Source organism: Zalophus californianus, chromosome 11, assembly GCF_009762305.2.
Source record: "Zalophus californianus isolate mZalCal1 chromosome 11, mZalCal1.pri.v2, whole genome shotgun sequence".
Lineage (NCBI taxonomy): Eukaryota > Metazoa > Chordata > Mammalia > Carnivora > Otariidae > Zalophus > Zalophus californianus.
Window position 1 is genome coordinate 104,568,478 of NC_045605.1, and position 12,433 is coordinate 104,580,910.

The 12,433-nt window shown below is 52.7% G+C and overlaps 1 pseudogene; it reads right to left on the reverse strand.

Moving 5' to 3' along the window:
• Window positions 1-8,906: 8,906 nt before the first annotated feature.
• On the reverse strand, window positions 8,907-9,226 carry LOC113915034 (annotated as a pseudogene).
• Between the last annotated feature and the right edge of the window lie 3,207 nt (window positions 9,227-12,433).

Consider the following 12,433-nt stretch of genomic DNA (forward strand, 5'->3'; position numbering starts at 1 on the left):
CCTGTGTACTCAGCACGTGCCAGGAATTGTTTCCGGTCCTGGGGTTACAGGTGGGAACAAAGTACCAAATCCTGCTCTCCTTGGGGCTTACAGTTTAGTGAGGAGATGGAGAAGAAAGAAGGTGAATACAATTTAGAGTGCCATGGATATGATAGTGTGCCAAGGGGAAAGAGTAAAGCAGGAAGAGAGGGAGGGGCCTGGGGTGGAGGGAGTTTGCGGAGGGGCTAGAGGTGTCCTCTCCCAGGAGGTGACTTCTGACTGAAAGGCCTGAGGGAGGGTCTTCCCTTGCCAGATGGCTGGGAAAGGGGGCTCTCTGGTGCTCTCGGGCGGGGACATGCCCTACTGGAGGGGTGGGGTGGGGGTGAGGTCTGGTTGGCAGGGGTTGGGCAGATCATCAAGGTCAGAGTAAGGTGGTCACAAAGAATTTGGCCAATGGCAGTTTGAGGGCATGACAAGACTGCCCTCATTTCAGACACCAGCTGTGAATTCCAGGCCCCAAACCATCCTCAGTGGGTAATTTGCTAGAATGACTTACGGAACTCAGGAAAGTCCTAAGATTATGGTTTTGTTTTTTTTTTTAAGATTTTATTTATTCATTTGCGAGAGAGAACAAGCAGGGGGAGAGGCAGAGGGAGAAGCCGACTCCCTGCTGAGCAAGGAGCCCGATGCGGGACTCGATCCCAGGACCCTGGGATCATGACCTGAGCCGAAGGCAGCCGCTTAACCATCTGAGCCACCAGGTGCCCGATTATGGTGTTTTAATAGCGGAAGGATACACATTTCCACCAGAGGACAGGGTGCGTAGGGTGGAATCGGGGCGCTCCAGGTGTGAAGCTCCCAGTGGATTGTCCTCTCCCAGGGGAGCCCTGGACCCAAGACCTTGTTTATAACACACAATGTGGCCAAGCAGGGAAGCAAGCTCACCTGAGTCTTGGTGTCCAGGGTTCTCCCTGGGGCTCACGTGGCTGACCTTGAGTGTCCACTTTCCCCCCAGAGGTCGTGCGTCCCAAAGCATTTCTTATAAATCACATTGTTAGACTGATGGATGGATGTCTGAAGGCCCTAGACAAACACTTCTATCAGGACATTCCAGGGACTTAAAGATCACCTCCCAGGAGCCGAGGGCAAAGGCCAGATGTTGGCTAAGATTAGTTTCACATAGGGTCTGAGGGAGTGGGATGGGAGTTGGAGGGTTTTCGAGCAGTGAGTGTGGTCTAACTTTGGTTTTTGCCGACTCACTGGCTGTCCCGCTAGCAGGGAGGCTTGGGGCAGGGGGATTGTTACGGCTGCAGCTTAGTAGACCTACCGGGATAACAGCTGTGGAGGAGCTATGTGCACTGACTTTGCAGGTAGACCCACGGGATTTTCTGTTGGATCTTTCTATTGCAGTCTTGATCCTTACGTTGGCCTCATAGCCCTTGGGGAACACTTGATTCCTGCAGGATGGGGCTTGGGTTGGGGCCTGGGCCTCTAAAGGGGTCCTGGTATAGGGGACAGGTCCAGGGCCTAGATGCCCCAGCTAAGGCCCCGTCCACGTTTGCTCACTTCGGTTTCCCTTGCCCCGCACCTGTGCCAAGGGCTGCGAAGGCATGTGCTCCAGCAATCTGGTGCGAACGCACAGTTCCTGTGAAGACACACTTGGCAGCCAGCCGGCTGGGCCTCGGCTCTTTCTGCATGCCACAGCCCTTCTCCCTCCTACTAGCACCTCTGGGTTCTGGCCCTTGTCTGATCCGGACCTCTCCTCTTCCTGAGACTCCGCACCCTCGGGTTCCTTCCCAGGGTGCCGACTCCAGCCCTCCCTGTTTCTCTCTTGCTCTGCCTCTGGCTTCTCCTTCCACCCGGTTGGTGTCATGGTGTCACTGCAGATGGAGCCTCATCTTCATTTTGTGTCTGCAGTTCACTGTAGACTTTCACTTTCTTTCTTTTTTTTTTCCTAAAGATTTTCTTTGACAGAGAGACACAGCGAGAGAGAGGGAACACAAGCAGGGGGAGTGGGAGAGGGAGAAGCAGGCTTCCCGTGGAGCAGGGAGCCCGACGCGGGGCTCGATCCCAGGACCCTGGGACCATGACCTGAGCCGAAGGCAGACGCTTAACGACTGAGGCACCCAGGCGCCCCAGACTTTCACTTTCTTAAAAGCCCTTTCCCATTTCACATTGGGGTGCTGAGTAGCCTAGGGGGGCCCTGGATATAGAAGATTCAGGAAGATGATAAGGTTTTGGCCGGAGCAATGGGTAGACTGGACGTGCCTTTGCTGAGGTGGCGAAGACTGCCGGAGGAAGAGTTTAGTTTTTACAAACATAAAATTTACCATGTTAATTGTTTTTAGGTGTGCACTTTACTGTCATTAAGTATATTCACACTGTGGTCTGATCAGCAGCACCATCCACCTCCAGGACGCCATCGTGCTGAACTGAGACTGTACCCATTAAACATAACTCTATCTCTCCATATTTAAAAAAAACATTTCTTTTTAGAGATTTTATTTACTTGGGTGAGAGAGCGAGCGAAAGCACAAGCAGGGGGAGAGGCAGAGGGAGAAGGAGAAGCAGACTCCCCACTGAGCAGGGAGCCCTATATTGGGCTCGATCCCAGGACCCCGGGATCATGACCTGAGCCAAAGACAGACGCTTAACTGACTGAGCCACACAAGCCCCCCCACCCCATATTTGTTTTTAAAATAGAAAATGAAGAAACCAAAAATTAAATGAAGACATGGAAACTCCCAAAGATACTGGGGGAAGTCCTGGTCATGCGCAGACCTCTGTGCTGTGGGGAACAGATGGGAAGATGAACGAGGGGGGCTCCGAGTCTGTAAGAGTCTGCCCCGGACGGCCTCACATTCACTGCTGTGTCAAAGGAGGAGGGAAGCGGAGAAGCAGATGTAGACATAGAAGCTGTCTCATTAGCCTCCCAGCTACACTGTGAAGGAGGAATTCTCACCCCCCGTTATCATAGTCGAGGCAGGTGGCCAGAATGCAGGGTCCTCTGGACAAATCTCTCACATTCAACAGCCACTGAATTGGAATCCCCAAGGGGGTGAGCCTGGGCTTTGATTTTTAACCAGCTTTTTTAAATGAGTCCCACAGCACTTTGGGAATCATTAGATCAGTGTTTTGCGAACATGCTGAATTATGTCTGAGGACTAAAGATTAGGGCAAGAAGTCCCGGTTTTTCTCCTGGATGTCCTGTTTCAGCAGGTCTGGGAGGGGACCCCAGAATCTTTGTACGAAGCTGAGGTAAGAATGAGAAAGGAACATTGCTCTCGCTTGTAGGGAAGCATTGGGTAGGGGTGACAGGGTCAGGTTTGAGTTCCAGAAAGCTCACTCTGGCTCTGCTGTTGGGGAAGAAGTGGAGGGTGGCCAGGAGCCCTCTGGGAGGCTGTTGGAACAGCCCGGGAAGATTCGGAAGTGAAGGAGGCAAAGGCTGTGGGGTTGCAGAGGAGGGGATGGTCTGGAGAGATGTTTCAAGAGAAGAAGCTCCAGGATTTCATGAGTGCCTAGGAGGGATGGACGTGATGTGGAGGGGAAAGGGAGCTGTGCAGTGACGCCTGAGTTTCTAGCTCAGGTGGTTGGGGCGCAGGCTGGGTGGGGGAGGCAGGAAGAGAAGCAGCTGTGGGCGGGAAGGCGATCAGCTCCGCATAGATGTGCTGGGTGCAGGTGCCCTTGGACTTGCAGGTGGAGGCTCCCAGCAGGGGGAGGGTCTGTAGTTCAGCAGAGGGGTAGAGGTGGGTTTGCATACTGTTGAGTGTGAAGGACGCCCTGGGGAGCATGGGGGGTGAAAAGGGCCGAAGGGAGAGGTTGGAGCCCTGAGGACTGGCACCACTTACAGGACAGACATGGAGGAGGGACCCCCCCCCCGGAAGAGAACAGAGCCCTGGGGGTCGGATGGGGATGGGAAGGCAGGAAGAAGAGACCAGGCTGGCGTCAGCTAGAGCAGAGCTGTCCCGGGTGGTCTTCAGTTCGGTGACGTCATGGTGGTCTTCTGGCAGCCTCCTCCAGAGCGCTTCTGGGGGACAGTGGAGAAATGGAGTTTCCTGATCTGAAGGGTAGGAGCGATTTGCATAAGTTTCTGGATAGTCTCAGTGGGTGTTCCTGGTTTTCTTCAGCAGCAAAAGACTTCACTGAAAGGCTGTCAGGAACTGCCAGGATGAGGCAGGGCCAGACTTGGGAAATGGGCAGGAAGCAAGTGCCAAGCAGCAGGAAGGACAATTGTCTTTTAACTGGAACAGCCTGGGAGGCCGCCATTGGGAGACACACTGCCAACGTGTGTGCGGTGGGCTGTGGGGGCGGGGCGTGGGCGGCACTGAAATTCAGACCCCGGGTCCCACGCCTGCACCGCGGGGTGCCCTTTCCCAGCTCACGTTGGGGGGCCGCTTAGCCTAGGGGGAGCCCTGGATGTAGAAGAGTCAGGATGATTACGAGGTTTTGGCGGGAGCAGCGGGAAGACGGGACGTGCCTTTGCTGAGGTGCGGACGACTGCTGAGGGAACAGGCATAAAAGGGGAAATGAGCAGCTCAGCTTGGGCCTTGCTGCCCCTGAGACCTGACAGACGCGTAGGTGGAAACGTCAGGATGCTAGCAGGGCGTACCGCTCCAGCGTTGGCGCAGTGACCTGGGCTGGAGATTTGAATCTGGGAGTGGTGGGTACAGCTAGCTCAGAGAGCCACAGAATGACAGGAGGGGACCAGCAGGGTAAGCGTAGAGAGGGCAGGAGAGGAGCAAGGGGCCAGAGCAGGTCAGAGACGAGGGGCCAGCAACAGACGCCGAGAGCGAGGGGCAGTGAGGTGGGTGGGAGGGACGCCCTGGAGACCAGGCGGTGGGGAAATGCTGGGTCCAACGCTCCTGGGGGGCCGAGTGGGAGCCTCGAGGCTTGGCTGTTAGGTTTCTCAGCATGGAGGTCTTTGGTGGCCTTGACGAGAGCAGTTTTGGTTGAGGTTGGGGCAAAAGCCAACTGGAAGGGGCTCTGGAGGGTCCGAGGAGAGAGTTTGGAGTCAGTGCCTACAGGCAGGGGAGCTATTAAGGAAGAGAGGGGCAAGAGCGGTAGCAGGAGGAAGAAGGGGCCAGAAGTCTTTGGTTTCTTTAAGATGGGAGCAGTGACACACATTTGCTTAAGGTGAGGGGGGGCGGCGCCTGGGTGGCTCGGTCGTTAAGCGCCTGCCTTCGGCTCAGGTCCTGGTCCCAGGGCCCTGGGATCGAGCCCCGCATCGGGCTCCCTGCTCGGCGGGAAGCCTGCTTCTCCCTCTCCCACTCCCCCTGCTTGTGTTCCCTCTCTCGCTGTCTCTCTCTGTCAAATAAATAAATAAAATCTTAAAAGAAAAAAAAAAGTGAGAGGGGGAAATGCCAGAGGGAGGACACTTGCTGGGTGGATGCCTTTGTGGGAGGGAAAGGGGGCAGGATCTTGGGTGAGGATGGGGGGCAGGCGGGCCGGCGGTATTGTGCTTTAAAACGGGAGGCACAGAGGTGAGGACAGAGTTGCTGGGTAGACGTGGTGGGAGTTTGTGGAATTCCACCCCCAGACTGCTTTTTATTTTCTCAGTGAACTAGGAAACGAGGTCATCTGCTGAAAGTGAGGATTGGGGCCTCCCCAGGGTTGGAGCTTTGAGGAGAGGGGAGAAGTATGAATAAACATCCAGGATCTTCCCATTCACAGTGTCTGGAGGGAGACTAATAGCAAGCACATCACCTGCATGTTGGATATGCAGAATCTCAGGTGCACCCCAGACCTTTGGAGTCAGCATCTGAATCTGCACGTGAGATCCCAGGTGACCCATGTGAGCTCCTGTTGGACAAGCCCTGATGTAGGAGAATGGGAAAGCCACTGTTTGAGGGAAATGTTGATGGACTGCCAGGCAGTGTAGACAATCTGCTTTGGAACCGCCCTTGTTCCTCTTAGTGCTAACTATCGGGCTCCTTGCTCAACGGGGAGCCTGCTTCTCCCTCTCCCTCTCCCTCTGCCGCTCCCCCTGCTTGTGATTTCTCTCTCTCTGACAATTTTTTTTAAGATTTTTTATTTATTTATTTTTGAGAGAGAGAGAAAGCACATGGCAGGGGAGGGTCAGAGGGAGAAGCAGACTCCCTGCCGAGCAGGGAGCCCGATGTGGGACTCAATCCAGGGACTCCAGGATCATGACCTGAGCCGAGGGCAGTCGCTTAACCAACTGAGCCACCCAGGCACCCTAAATAAAAATCTTAAAAAAAAAAAAATTCTAGGTCCCTCTAACTGGTGGTGATGAAAAAAACCCCACCTCAGCATAAGGAGAAAATGTTCCCTCTTTTTCTGAAGTCATGGAAATGAAAGCAGCTTCTTTCCTGCAGCCTAAAACCATCCTTGCAAATGTTATTTCTAACAAGAGAATCTTGTCAGACAATCACATTTAAGAGGCAGTTGCTTTGTCCTGTGAAAGTAACCTTTAACTTTTACAAAGCTTGTGATTCTGATTGCTTGTCTTCCTTAATAATGGGTTGCCCTAGCAATAATATTTAGATTCACATATCTGTTTTCTCGAAGATATAAATACCTGTGAGTTTTTTTGTTAAGCCAAAGTGGGGGATCATTGGCACCTCCCTCTCCTCTCACGTGCAGGAGGTAAAGTAATCCCCGTGACTGGGTTCTTCAACAAAGAGTTTGAGAATCTGGTCTCATTCAAATGAACACACAGGAGGCAAGGGCCCACGTTGTGAGGGTGGAGGGCAGGGGGCACGAAGAGAGGTAAAAGTCGAGGACACCTTTGGGGAGAAGGCCAGGGAGCTGACTGAGGACAAGTACAAGGAGACGTGGATGACACCATGAGGCCCACTGGCTGAGGTCAGGAGCCCTGTGTTCGGTCTGGTGCCAGTCCACGAAGGTAGTGGGACGTTTCCCCAGCTGTGCTTGGCTGTCCATGAGTAGGATGAGGGAAGCTGGGTGGTGGGGTTGATCCGGGGGGTGCATTTGCAGTGGAAGCCAGGGGCCAGGGGGCCGTGGGTAGTTGGGGTGTGGATGACAGATTGCAAGGTTCAGGCTTCTCAGGGGAGGAAGGTCGATAGCAGGGGAGTGGGGAGGTGGCGACTCGGGAGTGTAAGCTCCCACGAAGCAGCGGTTGAGGACTCTGGGATAGAGGTGAGGTCCCTGGGGCTGAGGAGATCATGACACTGGCACTGCTAAGTTGAATGAGCTGCCCAGCCAGGGTGGCAGCCAGGGTGAAGGGGAGGAGAGCTTGGGCTCAGAGACCACCTGGGGATGGACTCTTTATCCTATCTAAACCTATTAGCTTCAGTTTCCTCACATGGGAGGTGATCTGCACTCTTCACTCACAACACTTATGACACCAAATGTGTGTGTGTGTGTGTGTGTGTGTGTGTGTGTGTGTGTGTGTTTTCTCACACCAACCACTTCTCCTACAATTCAGTTCTATTCAATTCAATTCAATTCTGGCACTATCTACTAGAGTCCATATCAGATCCCACAGGTTAAGGGCTCGTTCCCCCAAGACTGCCCTCATTTGAGATGCCAGTTGCAAGTGTCAGGTTGTCACTGGAAATTCTGACCAACGGGCTAACAATTCAAAGGGCTCCCATAACATCCTCCTCAGTTTTGATAATTCTCTAGGACGATGTGCCGAACTCAGGAAAGTGCTTTCCTTACTATTAACAGTTTATTATAAAGGATACAACTCAGGAACGGCTACATGGAAGAGATGTATGGGGCAAGGTTTGGGGAAGGGAAGGTGCACATGGAGCGTCCATGCCCTCTGGGCGCACCCCCCGCCCCCAGCACCTTGATGTGTTCACAGACCTGGAAGCCCTCTGTTCTCTGTCATTTAAGAGTTTTTATGGAGATGCCATCATGTAGGCATGACAGATCAAGTCCTCGGCCATTAGTGATTGTAATAAAATCTCCAGCTCTTCTCCCTTCCCTGAGGTCAGGGGTGGGGCTGAAAGTTCCAACCCTCTATTCAGGGGTTGGTTCCTCTGGCAACCAGCACTCGCACCCCCCTCAAGCTATGTAGGATCCCTCCGCCCCAAGAGTTACATTGGCGGTGTTTGGGGTGGACTGATGCCATAAAATCAGGTGTGGCCTGAAAGGGGCTTGTTGTAAATCACAAAAGGTGCTTGTCTCACACCTCTCACTCGGGAAATTCCAAAGTGTTTAGAAGTTCTGTGTTGGGAACGGGGGACAAAGACCAAATATATATTTCTTATTAAATCACAGATAGGGACATTAATGACATCCAGTTTGAGGGATTTTCAGGATCCGAAGAGAGTGCTGTCTGCATGTCAGAGCAGGGAGAATGCTGATAGGAGTCAGAGAGGCCCCTGGGCTTTCTGCCTGCTTCCCAGTTGTCTGGGGCAGCAAAAATATAATAACGATCGTTTATTGTCCATTGTATCACAGTGTGTCCAGGACTTTTCTGCTCCTGAGGGGCCATGGTCTCATGTTCCCAGGCCCTGGCCTCGGCTGGGCAGAGGGAGAGGAGCAGGTGAAAAGGAAAGCGAAGACCATGGGGTGGGGGATGGAGAAGGAAACCCATGTTTACTGAGTGCTTAATACGTGACAGGCTCTGCACAGTCATCTCCTTATAGAGGAGGGAACTGAGGCTTGTTCTGGTTCATCAACTCTGCCTCCCAAACTCTTGGCCATACTCCCAAACTTCCCCTTGTGGTTTCCCGAGTGATAGGGATGTTAGGAGCATCTTTTGTTCTTAGTATTTGGTCTTCGATCCTGGTTCCTGACACAGAACTCCTAAATCCCTTGGAATTTCCTGGGTGATAGGAGTGCCTTTTTAAAAAATTATTTATTTATTTATTAAAAAAAAATTTTTTTTTTGGATACCATTAGTTTATTATAAAAGAGAGGCATGAAAATTATTTACATGATGAAAGATTTCACAACTTCACTGGAATGGGCAACTTCACTTCATGCCATTTTAATAATGATTTCAGTCCGCATACTTTCCGAGAATGTCACCATCTCTAAATAAGAAATAATCCTTGTCATCTAGAACTACTTTGGTGCCTCCATATTCTGGGAGAAGAACTTTATCTCCAACTTTCACACTAACTGGTTGAATCTCTCCACCCTTTCCTTTAGAGCCCGATCCAACAGCTACTACTGTTGCTTGCAACACTTTTCCTTGAGATTTTTCTGGAAGCATAATACCTCCTTTGGTTACAGTTTCAGCTGCGCTCCTTTCAACTAAAACTCAGTCAAAGAGAGGAAGAAACTTTCTAAACGCCTGCCCTGCCATGACGCCGACCGCCGTAGTTGGTACTCCGCTCTGGAGCTGCCGCCTCTGCAAGGAGACCCGCAGTACCTGTTTTTTAAAATAACTTATTTATTTATTTGAGAGGGAGAGAATGAGAGAGAGAGCACGAGAGGGAAGAGGGTCAGAGGGAGAAGCAGACTCCCCGCCGAGCAGGGAGCCCGATGCGGGACTCGATCCCGGGACTCCAGGATCATGACCTGAGCCGAAGGCAGTCGCTTAACCAACTGAGCCACCCAGGCGCCCAGGAGTGCCTTTTTCTTTAATGTGTTGGCTCTTCATAGGCTCCTGGATAGCTTCGAGTGGGGGCTTAGAAGCTTGGAACTTTGAATGCCCGTTTCATCCTCCAGGAGGAGAGAGGGGATAGAAATTGAGTTAATAATCCATCACACCTACATGATGAAGCCTCCATAAAAATCCCTACAGTATGGGGTTCAGAGGGCTTCCCAGTCAGTGAACACATTCATGTGCTGGGAGGGTGGTGCGCCCCAACTCCACGGGAATAGAAGCTCCTGCGCTTGGGACCCTTCTGGACCTCGCTAGATAGATAGTGTCAGAATCAATTGCTGGACACCTGGCTGATGTTGGAGACTTAGCTGGTGTGGAAAAAAACCAAAAACAAAAACCAACAACCCTCCGTTTGGTGTCAGACATTTTGTGAGTAGAGTGTAGAGGAAATAGAATTTTTAGTGGGGCAAGAAAATTCCAGGCCGAGGAACTGGAAGGAGTGAAAAGCATGAATGAGTGGGCTTGGGGCCTGTGTGAGGACCAGGAGAATTTTGGGGGGTGTCTAAGGTCAACGGACTGAGGGGTCACAGAAAAGCCTGGATGGAAGGCTGTTGTAGGCTGAGGGGCTTGCATTTTTATCTCAAGCTATTGGCTAGTTGTTAGCAAACGATTGGCAGCATCGGATCTAAGTTTTGGCAAAATCCCTTTGGCTGAAGCATGGAGAATGAATGGGAATGGGATCAGTTAAGTCAGGGGTTGGCAAACCACAGCTGGTCGGCCTGTTTTTGTACCCATTGTAAGTTAAGAATGGGTTTTGCATTTTTAAATGGCCAGAAAAAAAAAATCAAAAGAAGAATAACGCTTTGTGACACATGAACATTATATGCAATTCAAAGCTCAGTGGAATTTAAATAAAGTTTTATTGGAACACAGCCATGTTCTTTCACTTATGTGTTGTTTATGGCAGAACTGAATAGTTGTGACAGAGACTATAATACAGAAGTACCTACATAATATCCTTAATTTTGCCTCTTGATCCACAGAGCCTAAAATATTTACTATCTGGCCCTTTATAGAAAAGGTTTGTTAACCCCTGAATTAAGGGATAATTTCAGCATTTCAGGCCCTCTTGCACTAGGATGGTGACGGGGCAGATGGAGAGCGCTGGACAGATTTAGGAACTGTTCGGGAGGTGGACTGACCAACTGGTACAGCGGGTGAAAAGAAGAAGGAGTCCAAGATGACTCACAGATTTCTGGATTGAGCACTGCGTGGATGGCGGTGCTAGCCAGGCCAGGAACACCAGGAGGGGGAGTAGAACTGGGGGGTGGAGGAGGTACAGGGACGGGGGTGGGGGAGTGATGGTGATTTTCAGGCCTATTTTGTGTGGTAGTCTGATTCCTGGACTTACGCAGTTTGTGTATGTTACAAAGATGCTAAGAACAAAGACATCACCTCAAAATCTTTGGAACTTGAGGCTGGTGTGGGACACCTGGCATTCCAAAGGCTTTTGTGTTGCAAAGGTGAGTGTCCAGTTGGATCAGCAACTGTTCTGTACAATCAGAGCCAGCCTCCAAGAAATGAGACAGGATTCCAAAAGCCTGGGGGAGGCCCTGGGAGAACGCGGGGGGCTGTCCCTGGATGCCAAGTCTCCCCCCCTCCCCCATCCATCTCCTACATGTCTGGTGAAACAGGCATATAGGAGAGAGGTCGGGCCTGCCTCGGCGGGTTTAGCCTAGTAGCCAAGTGAACTGGTCCTTCCGGGGCCTCGGGTTCCTCCCGAGATGTGGAGGCGGGGGAGGGCAGTTGCTGAGGTGGCCAAGACCATCTACTCTACATTTTGTCCTGGGGTCCTGTTCTCTGGGAAGCAGCCCAGGCAGGTTCTAAGCGCCACGATTCTCGGCAGGGCAATTCCCCTAGCTGCCCGCAGATGGCGCTCAAGTGATACGGTGGGAACGGCGGGGTGGCGGGGAGAGGGCAGCCCGCACTGCAGAGTCCTACCCGGTGCCCCTTCTCTAGGCCTGCTCCGACTTGGTAGGGGGAGGAGGTGGCGTTCACAAAGCCACCTCATTCTTTCCCCACTTCCTGTTCACGTTCGAAACAGCCCTTGTTTCTGGAGCCAAGAAGGACTCCCTCAGGGCGGGGGGCGGGGGGGGGCGGTGGCGGTGTTTGGGGTGGACTGATGCCATATCCAGCCACCCTGTCCTGTCAGCCTCAGACCATTTCCTCCACCTTCTGGCAGCTGGGTTTGAAGGACTCTTGCTTCAGAGCCTTGCAGGGCACAGGCCCCATTTCTGGGATGCTGCCTTCATGGGGTGCACACCCTCCCCCACCCAGGCTTGCCCCCATCCTCCTTTCTGCAAGCCCCGTTTCTTCCCCCACCCCCCCCCCCCCCCCGCCCCGGGGAGGGGTGGGGGATGGGCCTCTGGACTCTGTAAAGCCACCGCTGGAGGTGTAGGGAAAGGTGTGGGTCTGGAACAGCCTCGTCCTGTGGTTAACACTGGTCGCAGAGCCACGGAGGTGCTTTCTTTCTAATCTGTCCCGCCCTCTTCCGTCTTCTGCCAGGAACTCATTCCCCTTGAGGATCCTGAAAATAAGACTTGCCTAGGGTTGAGTGGTGAGGGGCGACGGGCAGGTAGGACCCGCGCCTGCGACAAGGGACAAGTGTGAACCGCTAACCCCATTCCTGATGCAAACACCAGCCCTGACCTCCCTCTCTCGGCCTCCGGTGGAGCTCAGGCCAATCTGATTCCAGCGCTCCTGCTCATCCCAACGCTGCTCGGCTTCCTCGGACTCGGGCTCTCGGCCACCAAGACTTCTGTTCTAGTGCCTTTGCCACAGGGCGGGGCATTGAACCCTAAAGGGGCTCAGGGCTGTGAGGGAGCAGCGGTGAGGAAGAGGCGCTCCTAGAGCCTAGAGCTGACAGTGTGGGAAGCTTCCCTTTCGAAGGCTTCCAGGAGTCCT